The sequence below is a fragment of the Gossypium arboreum genome, chromosome 7 (genome assembly GCF_025698485.1).
Source record: "Gossypium arboreum isolate Shixiya-1 chromosome 7, ASM2569848v2, whole genome shotgun sequence".
Classification (NCBI taxonomy): domain Eukaryota; kingdom Viridiplantae; phylum Streptophyta; class Magnoliopsida; order Malvales; family Malvaceae; genus Gossypium; species Gossypium arboreum.
In genome coordinates this window covers 79,061,471-79,079,274 of record NC_069076.1, presented here as the reverse complement: position 1 = coordinate 79,079,274, position 17,804 = coordinate 79,061,471, and the positions used below count along the sequence as shown (strand labels likewise).

Here is a 17,804-nt window from a genome sequence, read left to right as displayed (position 1 = left end):
TATTGAAAATTTCATATTAAGTAAAATTTTATTTTTAACCTAATAAAATGCCATGCCAACAATTTACACATGACTTAACAAAAAATTGTGCCACATAGATAACAGGGGTTAGTGAAATGTGAAAATTGAACCAAAATTAAAGTTTATTGTATAAAGTGCACCAAATTAAAGTTTATGTATAACATTACAAATTGTATCAAATTTCATGTATAATTTTAGTATTTATCCTAAAGAAAAAAACTCAAATATTATGATCAACCTCTAAATTTATTAATTTTTTATAATTATAAACTCGTAATTTGACTAGGATGAAGCTTGGGTGAAAGTAAGTGGAGGTCTGAACCAACTGATGTTGAAGAATCAGCGGATGAGTTGTGGTTAGGGGTGAAATGCCACTTGAACCCAGAGCTAGCTAGTTCTCCCCAAAATGCCTTGAGGCACAGCAGTTGAGTGGACATCTAGGGGTAAAACGCTATTTCGGTGCAGGTCGTGAGAGTAGTACCAAATCGAGGAAACTCTGAATACTAAATATGACCTCAAAATAATAGGGGTTGAGGTCGGCTAGTGAGACGATGGGGGATAAGCTTCATCGTCGAGAGGGAAACATCCCGGATCACCAGCTAAAGTCCCTAAATGACCGCTCAGTGATAAAAAAGGTTGGGGTGTAGAGATAGCCAGGAGGTTTGCCTAGAAGTAGCCACCCTTGAAAGAGTGTATAATAGTTCATTGATCAAGTGCTCTTGCGCCAAAGATGAACGAGGCTAAGTGATCTGCCGAAGCTGTGGGATGTAAAAGTACATCGATAGGGGAGAGTTCTGCCTTAGGGGGAAGCACTCTCATGAACGGGAGTAGATGAAGCGAAAGTGAGAATGTCGGCTTGAGTAACGCAAACATTGGTGAGAATCTAATGCCCGGAAAACCCAAAGGTTCCTCCGCAAGGTCGTCCACAGGGGATGAATCAGGGCCTAAGATCAGGCCGAAAGGCGTAGTCGATAGACAACAGATGAATATTCCTGTACTACCCCTTGTTGGTCCCGGGGGACAGAGGAGGCTAAGTTAGCCGAAAGATGGTTATCAGTTCATGGACACAAGGTGCCCCTACTTTTTCAGGGTAAGAAGGGGTAAAGAAAATGCCCTGAGCCAATGTTCAAGTACCAGGCGCTACGGCGCTGAAGTAACCTATACTATACTCCTAGAAAAAACTTGAACGACCTTCAACAAAAGGGTACCTGTACTCGAAACTGACACAAGTGGGTAGGTAGAGAATACCTAGGGCGAGAGACAACTCTCTCTAAGGAACTCGATAAAATAGCTCTGTAACTTTGGGAGAAGGGGTGCCTCATCACAAAGGAGGTCGTAGTGACCAGGCCTAAGCGACTGTTTACCAAAAACACAAGTATCCACAAAGTCATAAGACCATGTATGGGGCTTGATGCCTACCCAGTGCCGAAAGGTTAAGGAAATTGGTGACCTGATGACAGGGGAGCCGGCGACTGAAGCCCCAGTAAACGACGGTCGTAACTATAACGGTCCTAAGATAGAAAAATTCCTTGTCGAGTAAGTTTCGACCCCCAAAAAAGGCGTAACGATCTGGGCACTGTCATGGAGAGAGACTTAGTGAAATAAACATTTCTGTGAAGATGCGAACTACCCGCACTTGGACAGAAAGACCCTATGAAGCTTCACTGCTCCCTGGGATTGGCTTTGGGCTTTTCCTGCAGAGCTTAGGTGGAAGGCGAAGAAGGCCTCCTTTCGGGAGGGCTTGAGCCATCAATGAGATACCACTCTAGAAGAGCTAGAATTCTAACATTGTGTCAGGACTTACAGGCCAAGGGACAGTCTCAGGTAAACAATTTCTACGGGGCGTAGGCCTCCCAAAAGGTAATGGAGGCGTGCAAAGGTTTCTTCGAGCTGGACAGAGATTGGCCCTCGAGTGCAAAGGCAGAAGGGAGCTTGACTGCAAGACCTACCTGTCGAGTAAGGACAAAAGTTGGCCTTAGTGGTCCGACGGTGCCAAATGGAAGGGCTGTCGCTCAACGAATAAAAGTTACTCTAGGGATAACAGGCTAATCTTCCCCAAGAGTTCACATCAACGGGAAGCATAATAGGGAGTTGATAAAATAATTTTATTAATTTTTTATAATTATAATATCGTAATTTGAATAATTAATAAAATTCATAATAGGAACTAAAGCGTCAGTAGGGCAAGTTTTGCGGGGTCCTATTCCGCTTTGCACCCAATTGGGTAGGGATAAAAATTAGACTCGTCGTAGATGGTGAGGCAGGTGTGGGTATGATGTTGTACCCGCCTCATCCCCAATTGCCTTACCTCACCCCCGCCCACCCCGCATAATATAGTAAGCATATTTAAAAAAAAAAATTATACAAATTTAATTTTGGTAACAATACTCAACTCATATTCACTGCTAATTTTTTTTAGGAAAAAAAAAAGAGAACACTCCACAGTTTCACCCAATTTAGAAAAAAAAAAGAGAATACTCAACACAATTTCTCATATGCAAGTTTAGGTGAAGTTAAAGAAATACAATTCTCACAATTGATAGAAAAATTAGAAGATGAATGTGATACAGAAGCAATGGGGGTGACATGTATTGATTGATTTTTAGAATTTTTGCACTTGTGTTGCATTTGAAGACATTTATGATGTATTTAAGACATTGTTTGTATTTGGATTTTACGTAACTACTTTATTTTCTAAATTTTTTAAACTCGTGTTGAAGTTATATTTTACTTATCAATTATAGGGCTGCAATGACTTTTTTTTTAAATAGTGACAATAGGAATAATGTTATATATGTGGTGGGAGTTCGGAGGACAGGTATTTCATATTTTTTTCATAAAAAAAATTGGTTTATATTTATTTCACAGATATTTATAAATATATTATATGAAGTGAGTCGCGGGTTGGGATAGTGGAGATTAGATGGGTCTAGAGACCTACATAGGTGGTGGGATAAGGATGGTTTTAGTCTTGCGGGTGGTGGAGCGGGGATAGGGATGAAAAAGTCATAATAGAAACTTAATAAAATAATTTAAAAACAGCAACGTATACAAATGTATTGAAAATCCATAAGATGTTTTTAAAATTTAAAACTCTTGGCTAGTCGAGAAGTAGAATTATGAGTTTGAGAATTCGTTGTATCATTGATGTTTAGATCCACATATTTTCATTAAGCTCATGTTCTAAGGCTTTTATCGGAACAAAATGCAGTTTTATTGAATTTTTTTATTTAAGGAAAAATTTGAATCTATTTTCATAATATATTTTGTAAAAAACTGAACGTTAACAATGAGAATATAAAACAATTGTAAAGTAAAAAGAAAGAAAAATAATAACACAGAGATTTTATATGGAAATCTTTCTGAGGAAAAATTACGGGTAGAGGAGAAGAAAATTCACTAATGTCGAACTCAAATGATACAAGAGGAATTTCGGCTACTTCTATTTATAGGCTGAAAAACTTATTCTAATTGATGTTAGATAAAAGGAGAGAAGTTCTGTACAGATTCTACTTGTACAATCAATATTAAACAGAAAAAGTATACTTCTATATGAATTCCACTTGTGCAGCCTGTACCATACCTTCGGCCCTCGACCTTCGCCCCCACAGATCCCACTATTTTGCCACTATATTATTATTATTATTATTATTATTATTATTATTATTTTAACAAGAATTTAGATCATACAACTCTAACATATTTGATAATTTATTTGCTCATTTCTATAAGAAATTTAAGCTTTTGAGCTATTTTGGGTCCTTTATTTTTGTTTTTCCGATAGTATTAAACTAACAATTTTTGTTTAATATTTCATTGTTAGTTGACTATGCCCGAAAGAAAAATCTGTCTAGAAGAATCAAATGATTTTTTTTATGATAGCCTTCCTTCAAGAGCAATTAAATTGAAGCCTAAAACCAAATTTAGTAAGTTATTATTAGATGAAATGCATTGCATCATAGGATTTGCTAGGGAGAAACCACGGTTAAATTTAGTTTGTCAATATCCAACAATAATGCAATCATGCATGATTAAATTTATTCGTTTGTCTATTATGTAGGAGTAAGTAAAACTCGATTTGATTTGAAAAAATCGAAAAAAATTAAATTTCGAGTTATTCAAGTCAACTTGAATAAATAATTCAAGTTTCAAGTTCGAGCTGAGTTGAATTTTATAATTCAAATTACTCGAATAATTTGAATAGCAGATTGGTGTAAATACCCTTTAGTCATTGTCGGTTCGAAAATAAGTAAATTGATATCTCTCTCACAAAATTACAAAAGAATTTCAAAATAAAATTTAAAATTCAAAATATTTATAAAAATTCAAAATTTATATTTTAAAAATTAAAAAAAATCTAAAGAATATATAAAGAAAATTAAAATTTTAATTTTTTCTAAATTAATAATTTTGGGACCTAAATAAGTTAATTAACGATTCAAGTTATCATACTAAAGTATTTTTTTTCTTACTTTGTATTGAAAAAGTTTTCAAATATATATGGTTTCAAATTTAGGTATTCTAACACGAAATTAGTTATATTGTGACAATATTTTAATTTGACATGTTTAAAGTTTTTTTTAATTTAACTCGAATAATTTCACTTGATTTGATCGACTCGAATTTCATTTCACTAGACTCGATTTGAAAATTTTTCAAATCGAGTTAGGATGATAAAATAGGACTTGTCAACTTGATTGACTCAAATTTTTTTACTCGATTCAATCGGACACTCACCCCTACTGTTATGGATGATGAAAATGTAGAAATCATGTTGAAGATTCCATCTATACACCCTTCAACTAGCAATGTTGAATTATACTTAGAAGTAAAATTGATCTTCTTTTAATCTACTAAACATGTGAGTGAATCTAAGGGTTTGGAATCACTTACTTGGATACTAACTCAAGAAAATGACACATTTGTCGAAACTATTTTTTTTGAAAAACGTGGACCGACTTTAAAATAAAATATGGAGTCGCCACCGATCTTTTGTCGAGGTGTGATCGGATCACCTTGAGATTAATCATTTTAACAAACCATTTTGACTCATTAAAACAATGATTTTGATCTACAGAATTTGAAAAAACGGGTTCGGGAATCGGTTACGCACGAGGAAGGGTTAACACCCTTATAACGCCCAAAATTAGTACCTAATTGATTAATTACTATCTTAATGTCGAAAATTTGAAAAGGTTTTGGAATACGATCCTTTTTTAGAAGATGTTTGAATAATTCGAGTTGGATTTTAAGATTCTCCTACTCCGAAGGAATAAAATATCACATCCAATACGTTAGGATACGACATTTTAAACCTTCGAAACCAAGATCATCTTATGATTTCCAAAACTCATGCATTGAAATTTTAAAAGGATATTTAGCCATTTGGTCAAACGAAAAATTGAAAACCAGCACGTTAGGGCACGATTCCTTGGATTTCCAAACACGAAATATTGCCTTATTTTGAGAAAATTTCAAATACAAGCGATTATTTATTCGGTTTGCTTGGAGTAAATAAAACGATCGACGTCAGACAATAGTTGGAATTCCAATCATGGTGCAATAACAAGAAACAAGAGCATAGTAACGAGCATGGACCAATAATGCATGGCAATAATACTATACAAATGAGTAACAATGATATGAAAATACAATAGAACAAATTAGGATACGTACAATGGCAATAGTCTCACATCGTACATTATGCAAACACTAACATTAATATTCAAAGATTGACGAATTAAAAAGATAATTTTAAAAGAAATATAAAGCAAATTAACATAAATGAAATGTAACAAGTTTAAAATGATAATAAAAGAAGGTTAAAATGAATAATACGAAAAAGAAGAAATTTGAAATCATCAATATACAACAATAAATTATACGTATAAAAATTTTAAAATAAGTAATACACATGACAATTTAAATCACGATATTAATCTAAAAGAAATCATATTTATAGAATAAAAATAATTTAATATGAATTATGTATATATGTATATAAAATAATAATGTGTAAGAGTATTTGAAATGGCTATCATAATAATTTAAAACAAGGAATATACATAAAATAATTAATTCTAAAATAAATAAATTATATAAATACAACAATATATAAAAAAGAATATATAAAATAACAATTGATATAGCATAAAATCAAAAATAATTCCATAGAATATTTATTAAAACAAATTTTCCAAAGAAAATCATGAATACCCTAAAATAATTTAAAATAAATAATAATATAAAAAATGAATAATGACTCCTCTGTAAAATAATTTAAAATAAATAATATAAAAACAATTTTACTAAAAAACTAAAATTAGAAGAAAAAGGACTCAATTGAAGTAAAAACAAAAACAAAAGGATAATTTACAAACAAATAAAACTATTAAACAACATTGAGGACTAAAATACAATGCGCACAAACAAATAAGGATTAAAAATGCAATTATCCCAAGCCCCTGAACGCCGCGTTCAACTATAGACCAAATTAAAACTGTGCATAAATATCGGGAAAAAAATTTAAAAAATAAAAGAAATAGAAATGGGACCCAATCGAATAACAGCGCGAAAGGGATGGACTAATCGTGCAAATATCCCTTCATCACAAAAACACGCAGATCCTAAGGGCAATCGGGTCAGGTCAAGGGTCAAAGGCTCAAAAAGGTTTCGTTTTGGCCTTTAAGAATACCCTTCGAAACGACGCCGTTTTCCCTTTACTATTTAAATTAAAATTTTTGTTTTAAAATCATTTTAACCATTGTTTTTTTAAAAAAAAAATTAAAACTTTAGAACTCTCTCATTTCCTCCCCTTTTCTTCCGATTTGGGGGCTTCATCGACGCCTAAGGCGTCTCCATCTCCGAGGGGACTTTAACCGAATCCCCAGGGATCCGTCTGCCCTTGGACCGGAGGAGCAAACGTCAACTAGGTCGACACCAAACAACAAGTAAGTAAACCTTCCCCTTTTTTCTTATATATTTGTCAAATAGATTCAAAATAAAGTAAAGAAAAAAAATAAGAACGAAGAATCAATCAATGAATCACCTTTAATCTTCTCTGAGTATATTTCTTTTTTGTATCGTAAAAAAATACAATGGTTGGTTTTGGCCCTTTTATAGCCGAATAAAGAAAAAGAAAAATAAAAGAAATTTTCTCTTAGATCTTTCTGTTATTTGCTGTACATTGTTGCTCCCCTCTTTTCCATTATTTTGTTTCTTTTTTGCAGGTGAAACCATCGTATGGAGAGCTGCAAACATGGCCATGACGCGCTGGAGGTCACTGTGGCGCAGAGGGGAAACCCTAGTGTTTCCGAGGTCCCATTGTAGTTGGGCCATTTAGGCCTATTTCGGAGTTGGACCATTGGGCTAATAAATTAGGTTTAGCTATTGTAAAATGGGTTTTGAAGTTTGGGTTGTAATTTGTATTTGGGTTGGTGAAGGCTGTAAATAGACTATTTTGGACTGCGTTTTTTTTGGTTAATTATTTTGTTTTATTGTTTCTGATGGGCCCGGGCAAATTGGGCTACTTACAGCTACCCCTCTTTAGTCATTGTCATGTAACGGGAATGAAGCAAAGACCTTAAAAAGGATCGATTTTGCCCAGTCTTGCTGAATTCTGACTTCTTAGTGCTTCTTTTCTTCAAGTAGCCCCATTCAATCCCACTGTGTCTTCAGGAGTATAGGAAATAGTGCTTTAATCTACTCTACTAGAACTTCAAGGAGATAAGAATCGGTGATCTCAACCTGCTCCACTACAACCTCAAAGAGATAAAGTTGATGACTTAAATCTACTTCCCTGCTACCTCGGGAAGATAAGATTCGTTGTCTTCGATCTGCTCCCTATTACTTAGGGAGATAAGATCTCCAATCTTTAGTCTATTATATCAGAGAAATAAGGCTTGTGGCTAAAATCTGCTCCCCTGCTACCTTAGGAAAATAAGATTTACCGCTTTCGATCTATCCCATTGTTATCTCAAGGAGACAAAATCTGAAACATTAGTTGGCTCCCTTGCTACCTCAGGATGATAAGACTACAATCATTAGCCTGCTCCCTTGCTACCTCAGGGAGATAAGGCTAGTGGCTAAAATCTGCTCCCCTGCTACCTTAGGAAGATAAGATTCGCCATCTTTGATCTGCTTCACTACTGCTTAGGGAGATAAGATCTACAATCTTCAATCTACTCCCTTGTTACCTTAGTAAGATAAGACTACAATCATTAGCTTCCTCCCTTGCTACCTCAGGGAGATAAGGCTAGTGGCTAAAATCTGCCCCCTGTTACCTCGGGAAGATAAGATTCGCCGCTTTCGATTTACTCCACTCCTGCTTAGGGAGACAAACTCTGAATTCACCGATATTACTACACCGTCCTCTGGGACATGTCCTGTAGACTCGGTTTTATATGCCTATGTTTATGCCAGATGATTAGGATATTATAATTGCAATGAATCAAATGCTCCTAACTAGATCTGCCATGAATGATATATGAATGTAGAAATGAGAATGATCCTTTGGTAAGTGCTTAAGGTATCATCGCTTGTTGTTCATCAAGGCATTACCACTGACATATTACGCTGCCATCTTGTTCGGTTGGTATTTTTTTACAGAAAACTTTGAAGAAACAATCACATTTTACTCAACTAGTTTGCTCCACTGTAACTTCAAGGTCTCTTTCACTGTACCTTTGGGACCTAAGGTTTGTACCATCTTCAAACCCTCCTATTGCAACTCAAAGGTGTAGGATCTGAATTTTCCCCATCAATTCAGTCTGTTACGCCATTCCCCAGCTGTTCTGACCAGACGTGTATGCCTCATGAATGCAAAATATCATTTTCCTTTTCTCGAGAATGACCCTTTTATACTCTTAGGTTGACGCTGATCATTTTTCATTAAAATTGTATCACCGATGCAATATCTTGTCCTTTTGTTCAATCATTATTTTGGACAAAAATCCAAAGAGATGGTCTCAATTTAAACCCTTCCTACTAAAATATTTTCTTGAGCTTGGTGAGTTCTAAACAATAGTCTTGTTTCAGGTTCTTGTATTGTTTAGAAGCTTCTAGAGTAATATGCGGAACTTCTGTTGTGAAAATGTTATTAGTTCATTAATCATTATTTCAATGCAACATCATAGCAATGGATAAGAATGGAATTGAATTAGTGCATAGCTCAAAATGAATAAATTATCAAAGATAAAAATGGTAACTGATTGGGAATGCATATCTTGAAAAGGAAAAATATTTCAAAGATAGCCAATTTATTACGAATAAGATGAAGAATAGGTACCCCTAATATCGCAACCTGAGTTTCTTTGTACGAACTTTCTGAACACCAATTTAAACTTGACACGTGTTTAGGAGATCAGAAGTACTTTGTCAATGCCTCAAGATGCATAATACCTTTTTTCCGTGTTAATTCAGGTATAGCAAGATCTTCGCCTTCCCTATCTTTGATCAAATTTGAGCCACCCTTTTCGGGTTTTCAACTCAAATCCCTTTGGTCTCAAGGCGCCCTTTGCGGGTTTTCACCTTGGCCTCTCCTTTTTATCTTTTTATTTTCATTTTTTATTGGGTCTCAAAGTGCCCTTTGCGGGTTTTCACCTTGGCCCTTTTTTTTTAAGAAGGTTTCAAAGCGCCCTTTGCGGGTTTTCACTTTGGCCTCTTTCCCTCTTTAAATATAGTACTTCTTAATTGAATCTGAATTCACAGGATTGGGCAAGTTTTTCCTAACCATTTCAACCAGAATTAATGCTCCTCCGGAGAAAGCTTTCTTCACCACGTAAGGCCCCTCCCAATTTGGCATCCATTTCCCTCTAAAATCCTTCTGTGTAGGATGGATACTTTTCAAAACCAAGCCTCCCTCATGAAATTCTCTGAGACGAACCTTTTTGTCACAAGTCGGCATTATTCATTTTTGATACATCTGACCATGCTGGATAGCCCTTAGCCTTTTTTCCTCAATTAAGTTCAACTGATCATATCGAGATTGTATCCATTCTGCTTCATCTAACTTTAATTCTGAGAAAACTCGAAGGGAAGGTATCTCTACTTTAATGGGTAAAACTGCCTCTATTCTATAAACCAATGAGAAAGTCGTTGCCCCTATACAAGATCTGACAGATGTTCGATAAGCATAGAGAGTGAATGGTAACTTCTCGTGCCAATCTCTATAAGTTTCGGTCATTTTCCCCACAATCCTCTTAATATTTTTATTGGCTGCCTCCACTGCACCATTCATTTTTGGGTGATACGGTGATGAGTTATGGTGTCTGATCTTGAACTGGCTACAGACTTCTACTTCATGCTATTGTTCAAATTTAATGCATTGTCAGATATGATCCTCTCAGGCATTCTGTATCGACATATGATTTCCTTTTTTAAAAATCTGTTGATCGCCGACTTAGTCACATTGGCATATGAAGCAGCCTCTACCCACTTGGTGAAATAGACAATGACCACAAAAATGAAACGATGCTCATTCGAAGCCTTCGGTGAGATTAGCCCTATGACATCCATGCCCCACATGGAGAAAGGCCATGGGAAAGTCATAACATGCAAAGGAAAACGAGGTACATGAATTTTATCACCATAAATTTGACATTTGTGACATTTATTGGCATAATTGATGCAGTCTCCTTCCATGGTAGACCAGTAATATCAAATATCATAATTTGTCTAGCCATTGTGAAACCGTTAGCATGTGTTCCACAAATGCCTTCGTGGACTTCTTCCAAAATTTTCTTGACTTCTACAGTGTCCACACATCTCAATAGCACTTGATCTTTTCTTCTTTTATACAGGATCTCCTCATCTAGGACATAGTCACACGCTAGTCTTCTCAACATCCTTTTATCCTTCTTAGTTGCCTGATCAGGGTACTCATGATTTCTCACGTATCGCAATATATCCTGATACCAATGGTGGTCATCTCTCTCTTCTTCCTCTATGTTGTAACAATAAAATGAGGCCTCGCAAATATTCATCTGAATGGTTTTACATCTTCTTGTTTGCTCACTTTGATCATGGAAGCCAAAGTAGCCAAAGCATCTACCATCTGATTTTCATCTCACGGTAGATAATTGAAGGTAATATCATCAAACTCCTCAATTAACCCCAGTACTAACCTTCGATAATTGATCAATTTGGAGTCTCTTGTCTCCCATTCACCTTTAAGTTGGTAAATCACTAGCGGAGAATCTCCATATACTTCTAATGCTTTGATCTTGTGTTCTATGGCTGCACGGAGTCCCATGATACATGCCTCATACTCTGCCATATTATTTATGCAATCAAAATCCAATTTACATGTGAATGGATAATGATATCCATTTGGGGATACCAATACTACCCTGATTCCATTACCCACAACATTTGAGGCCCTGTCAAAGTTCAATTTCCAAGGGTGATCTTTTGTAGCATCCTCTTTAGTAGCTGCCACATACATTAGCTCTTCATTGGGGAAATCAAAATTTAAGGGCTCGTAATCTTCTAGAGCTCTGTTGGCTAGAAAATCTGCTATTGCATTCCCTTTCATGGCCTTTTGGCTCACATAGATTATGTCAAATTCAGAGAGCAGAATTTGCCATCTAGCCATCCTTCCATTCAAAGTATTTGACTCCATCATATATTTTAAAGGGTCCAACTTCGAGATTAGCCAGGTCGTATGGTACAACATGTATTGCCTCAACCTCCGAGTTTTCCAAATTAAAGCGCAACACAATTTCTCAATCGGCGAATATCTCAATTCAGACTTAGTAAATTTCTTACTGAGGTAATACATCGCCCTTTCTTTTTTTCTCGACTCATCATGTTGTCTAAGCATACATCCCATAAAATTATTAAACACTGTTAAATACAATATTAACGGCCTATCTAGGCTTGGAGATGACAGCACTAGGGGACTTGACAAGTACTTTTTTAACCTTATCGAAAGCTTTCTGGTGTTCATCATCCCATACACCTGGGTTGTGTTTTTTAATAAGACAAAATATGGGGTCACATTTCTCAGTTAATTGTGAAATGAACCGAGCAATGTAATTTAGCCTTGCAAGGAAGCCTCAAACTTTTTTTTGAGTACACGGTAGAGGCAATTCTTGTATAGCCTAAACTTTGTCCGAGTCAATCTCAATTCCTCTCCTACTGACTACAAAGCCCAGAAGTTTTACCGATCTAGCTCCAAAGGTACATTTTGTTGGACTAAGCTTTAGTTGAAATTTTTTTAGTTTTAAGAACAACTTTTTCAAAACTTGGATGTGTTCCTCTTTGGTTTAGAATTTGCAATCATATCGTCGACATAAACTTTGATCTCTTTGTGCATCATATCATGAAATAAGGTCAACATGACCCTTTTATACGTCACTCCTGCATTCTTCAGCCCAAACGGCATCATGTTATAATAGAATGTACCCCACAAGGTTATGAAGGTAGTCTTTCCCATGTCTTCAGGATGCATCTTTATCTAATTATATCCCGAGAAGCCATCCATAAAGGAGAACAACGAGTAGCCAACCTTATTATCCACTAGAGTATCAATGTGAGGCAAGGGGAAGTTGTCATTTGGGCTAGCCTTATTTAAGTCTCTATAATCCACACAGATTCGTACCTTTCCATCTTTCTTAGGAACAGGCACAATGTTGGCTACCCATTCTGAATATTTAACCACTTGCAGGAATCCAGCATCAAATTGCTTTTTTACTTCCTCCTTTATTTTTAGCACAATGTCTAGCCTCATCCTTCGAAATTTCTATTGAACTGGATTGTAATCTTCTTTTATGGGAATGCAATATACTAAAATATCGGTGCTTAGCCCGGGCATATCCTGGTATGACCATGCGAAGATATCTTTAAACTCTTGAATTAACTCAACAAGGTCTTGCTTTGTCTCTTCGGTTATGCACATTCCAATTTTTACTACTTTTCCTTCTTCCTTGGTCACCATGTCTGCAATCTCCTTATGAGGTAGAATTTTCTTTTCCTCTTGTTCTACCATCCTTAACAAGTCCGGAGATAAGTCACAATCTCTGTCATCTTCAAAGTCTTGGGATCCCTCTAAACACATGTCTTGCCAAAAAAGCGATTCTGAGTTAGTAACAACATCACTCATGTCATTGATATCCAGGAACCTATTGTAGGTACAAAAATATAAAAAGAATGAATGAATTTAAGAATTATTATATGTATGGTATGATTATGAATGAAATAAAAGAATAATTTGGAAGAAAATCCAAAAAGGACCAAGATAATTACTCGTATAGAAAGAATAAAATATTTACTTTTATAGAAAGAATGAAAGAATATTTGCTCAAAACGATAGCAAAAATGTACTTCATTGAAATAATGATGTTTATCCTTATTATCTCACAAAGAAATCCTTATTATCTCTAGGCTTAAAGCAACAAGTATGTTTTGAACATTACTCTGAGTAAGCTCTAAAAACTACAGGAATTTCTTCTGCAGTCCAGTTGTCTAGAATGCTCCCAAGTTCATAAGGACGAATATCTGGCAAAGTCTTTTCTTCAGTTACTTCTTCAAATATGGCATTGATGTGAACATTTCCCTACGTTTCTTCAATGTTTTCTTTCTCTGGTGTCCTTCACTCAGGATGAATAATCCCTCCTGATACAAAAGTCCTAGATATGTAAGGAATTATCATGGGTTCCCACTTGCTTTCTTCACCACTCAAACGTGTCCTTCTTTTTTCCTACCTTTTTTTCCAATTCTTTCCTTCTTTGTCTCGCGTCTGGCTTGAACCCTAAACCAAAGCGGTCATATTTTTCCTTCAGCATTTGAACCTCAACTCTTCCCTGTAGACGTTTCCCAAGTCTCTTTCCTGGTAAAGCTCCCCTTCTTACCATCAACTGTAGACCCATCCTTGTAGTTTTCGATAATTTTGGCTCTAGAATCTTGCTTCCTTCAGTGATGAATATTGTATTTACAAACTCCCAAGACCAAAGAGAAAATTCGATTGCTTCATCATCTGTCTCCAAATATAGCGCATCACTGGTTATAGCTGTAATAATATCTTCTTCGGCATTTATCATTACTAGCCGCCCTTCTGATTCTAGCTTTAACTTCTAATGTAATGATGAAGGCGCTGGCCCTGCCAAATGTATCCAAGGTCTCCTTAACAAGCAGTTGTAGGAGGGTTTAATATCCATCATTAAGAAGTCCACCTTGTATGTAGCTGGGCCAATCAACAAACATATTTCCATTCTCCCAATGACACTCCTTTCTGTGTCATCAAATGCCCGTACTATATTCTGACATCCTTTCATGTGTGAGCTATCCATAGATAATCTATTTAATATAGATAGGGATAATACATTCAGTGCCGACCCATTGTCTATCAAGACTCTTAGCAACGTTTACCCTTTGCATCTGGTAGTAATCTGTAGAGCTTTAGTGGATCCTATACCCTCTAGTGGTATTTCGTCATCATTGAAAAAGATGAAGTTATCAGCACTTATGTTATTAACTAGCCAATCCATTTTATTGAAAGAGATATCATTGGTCACGTACATCTCGTTTAGCACTTTCATTAATGCACTTTTTTATACCTCTGAACTTAGGAGCAAAGCTAGTATAGATATGTGAGCCGGTTGTTTATGCAACTGTTCCACAACACTATACTCACTGTGCTTCAGAAATTTTAGGAGCTCCATAGTTTCCTCCTTTTTTACTAGTTCATTAACAGGTAACTCAGGTTCGACTGCTTTTCCCTTCTTTTGTTCCACTGTCAGAGCTTTTCCTTTTACAGGTTCTGTTCGGGCATTTATCAAATCATAGCATCTTCTACTACGCGTGTGAGAACCTACATCTTGATCCTCTTTTAAAGTGCTGGCTGGACTCTCCTTTCATGGGACTGTTACATTACAATCATAATTCCAGGGGACCCTTTTGCTATCCTCATCTGTATCTCAGCTTCATTACTTTTAAGACACGAAATAATGACCATAGGATGATTGACTTTTGGTAATTTCGTTGTTGATTCGAACGCACATATACTCTCTTCTTCTTTAGCTTCTTCACAGAATTCTATCTCTTTGTTGTCCATCAGGCCCTGCACCAAAGCCCTGAATTCTTTACATTCTTAAATTTCGTGCCCCTCTTCATGATGGAACTCACAGTAGTTCCTTATCTCTTTGCAACTCTCTTTTGGATTCGAAGTAACTGACCCCCTTTTTGTCATCTCCTTCCAGACCCATTTTAAAGGAGTTTTTACTTCTGCAATATCTGCTTTGATCCTTCTTCCCATACTTCTACCTATCGCGTTTACCCCATTATTGGCATGATTGGGTAACGGGTTTTCTACATTAGGTGCATTATCAAACTTCACAATGCCCACTTGAATAAAATTTTCAACTAACTTCTTAAAGGTAGTGTAGTTTTCTATTGAATACCCTGTAATCCCTGCATGGTACTCACATTAAGCGTTTGCATCGTACCATTTGGGGTATGGGGGCTGTAATGGCTTTAAATAAAAAGGGACCACCACATGCGCATCAAATAAACTTTGATATAGCTCCCTATACGTCATTGGGATTAGCGTAAATTGGAGTTTCTTAACGTTTTGCTTTACACCAGATTCTTGTCTTGATGAGCCCTGACTAGCTACCATTGCTTTTGGTTGGCTTATAGTAACTGATTTTGAGTACCCATATTTGTATTGTTTACCTCGTTTTCCTTTTTTCGCGAGGCTGACCTTTTGGTATTCTCCCTGCCTCTATCCTTCCACTTCTTATTGCATTCTCAATCATTTCTCAAGTCATTACCACGTCTGAAAAGCTTCTTGTGGCACTTCCCAGCATGTGGATGATAAAAGGAGCATTTAGAGTATTAATAAAGAGCATTGTGGTTTCTTTTTCTAAGAGCGGCGGCTGAACCTGGATGGCCACTTCCCTCCATCTCTTTGCATATTGTCTGAAACTTTCATTTGGTCTCTTCTCCATATTCTGTAGAGTAATCCTGTCAGGAGTCATATCCGTCATATGGCCGTACTGCTTCATGAATGCTTGTGCCAAATCTCCCCGTGAACTAATCTTGGTATGACTTAGCTGATTGTACCATTTGGATACTGCCCCTACCAAACTGTCTTGGAAGCAATGGATCAGTAGTTGATCGTTGTTAACATACCCAGTCATTCTTCTGCAGAACATGGTAATATGAGCTTCAGGGCAACTCGTCCTGTTATACTTCTTGAATTCTGACATTTTGAACTTGTAAGGAAGTACTAAGTCTGGGACCAAACTCAGATCTTTAGCATTGATTCCATGATGACTATTAGCGCTATCCATTGCTCTGAACTTTTCCTCCAGCCATTTACATCGGTCCTCTAACTGCTTTTATGGTTCTTTCCTTGCCCTTTCCCCTTCCACAACTTTATCCAAATCAGGAACAATTGGATTATTTGGGTTATCTCTTGGGTTAGAGCCTGAGCCAGCTTGGAAATTCATTGGTATCGAAGCCCCAGCCTGAAACTGTTAAGGCCTGATCATAATAGATGGTCTCTGTGGGTTTACTTCTAGTGGTGCTTTGAGCATGTGTTGGGGTAAAACCCGGAGGATAAAGAGGCTCCTCATTATTCTCTTCATAATTAATCGTAGGACTTTTTCCTTTTTCCTACCCCTAGCCAGCAATTGGGATATCTGATTCATCATATTTCTTTGAGACTCTAACATTTGGTCCCTCATATCCTGCTGGATCTTAGCCGATTACTCCTGTATTTGTGCTTGCATCTATTCTTGCATCTCTTTCTACATTTGTTCCAACTTTTCTAACCTTTTGTCTATTGCTTTGGTATTTCTTTGCATACCATAAGAATGCGTACTTGGTTGATTTTTGTCGGTTTCCGGATTACTAAAATATTCTTAATTAATTAGGATATTTTGGTGGACTTTAATGCATATGATGTAATGTAATGCAGATGCATGAAATGCATGCAAAAGGCGTCGATTCTGATTCAATCCCATTTAGAAAATTTTACTAGAAAACAAAGTTCTTTACATAGAAATGGATTACAGATACGACCTAGCCCTAATGCTCAAAGATTTTACTTTCCTAAGCAACCAAGCTAATTCCTGGCCTCGGTCTGATTCTAGCTCGTATTTCACACTCAATACATCTGCTTGAACTGCTAAAGTCTGTAGATGGTTGACCACCTCTTGAATCTGGGCCACAGCTTCACCCATAATGTAGTCTCTACCCCTAATTTGACTCTGAGATCGATAGAGTTGCTAATTACACCGCTCATTACTTGCTTGAAGGAGCTCAATCTGGAGCTCACTGTTTTGTAGCACAATGTCGAGTTTTTGGACCTTTATTTTTAGTTCTTCAATCTTATCCAAGCTCGCCTTCAGCTCCATTATAAAGTTACGGCTACGATGCTGATGAAGCGATTTTTCTAGTTCGGCTATCCTAGCCTTCACCCGATCTTTTCATCTTGGGCTTCCGATAGGCTCTTTCTTAGGGCCTCGCTTCGCCTTTGAGCCTCTTGAAATTTCCTTTCCCACCGATCAGCTTTGATCCTTTCCTTTCGAATCTCTTGATGCCACTGCTTTAAATTTTTTCCCAACCCGGCTGTTCTCATTGATAGACATAGCTTTTTATACTCTGTCTTCAAACTATCCAAATCCTCTTCAGCCTTTTTCTTTTCTTTTCTTAATTTCTCAGTCTCCAATTTCTGAACATCGACATCTAGTCTCAAATGCATCTTTTCCTCTTCTAGTTGTTTTATCTTCTTACTGAGCTCTAAAATTTTCCTTTCGAAGTCTTGCCTTATAATCTCT

The 17,804-nt window shown here is 36.5% G+C and overlaps 1 pseudogene; it reads right to left on the bottom strand.

Moving 5' to 3' along the window:
- Nucleotides 1-820: 820 nt before the first annotated feature.
- On the bottom strand, nt 821-11,554 carry LOC108475523 (uncharacterized; annotated as a pseudogene).
- Nucleotides 11,555-17,804: the final 6,250 nt, after the last annotated feature.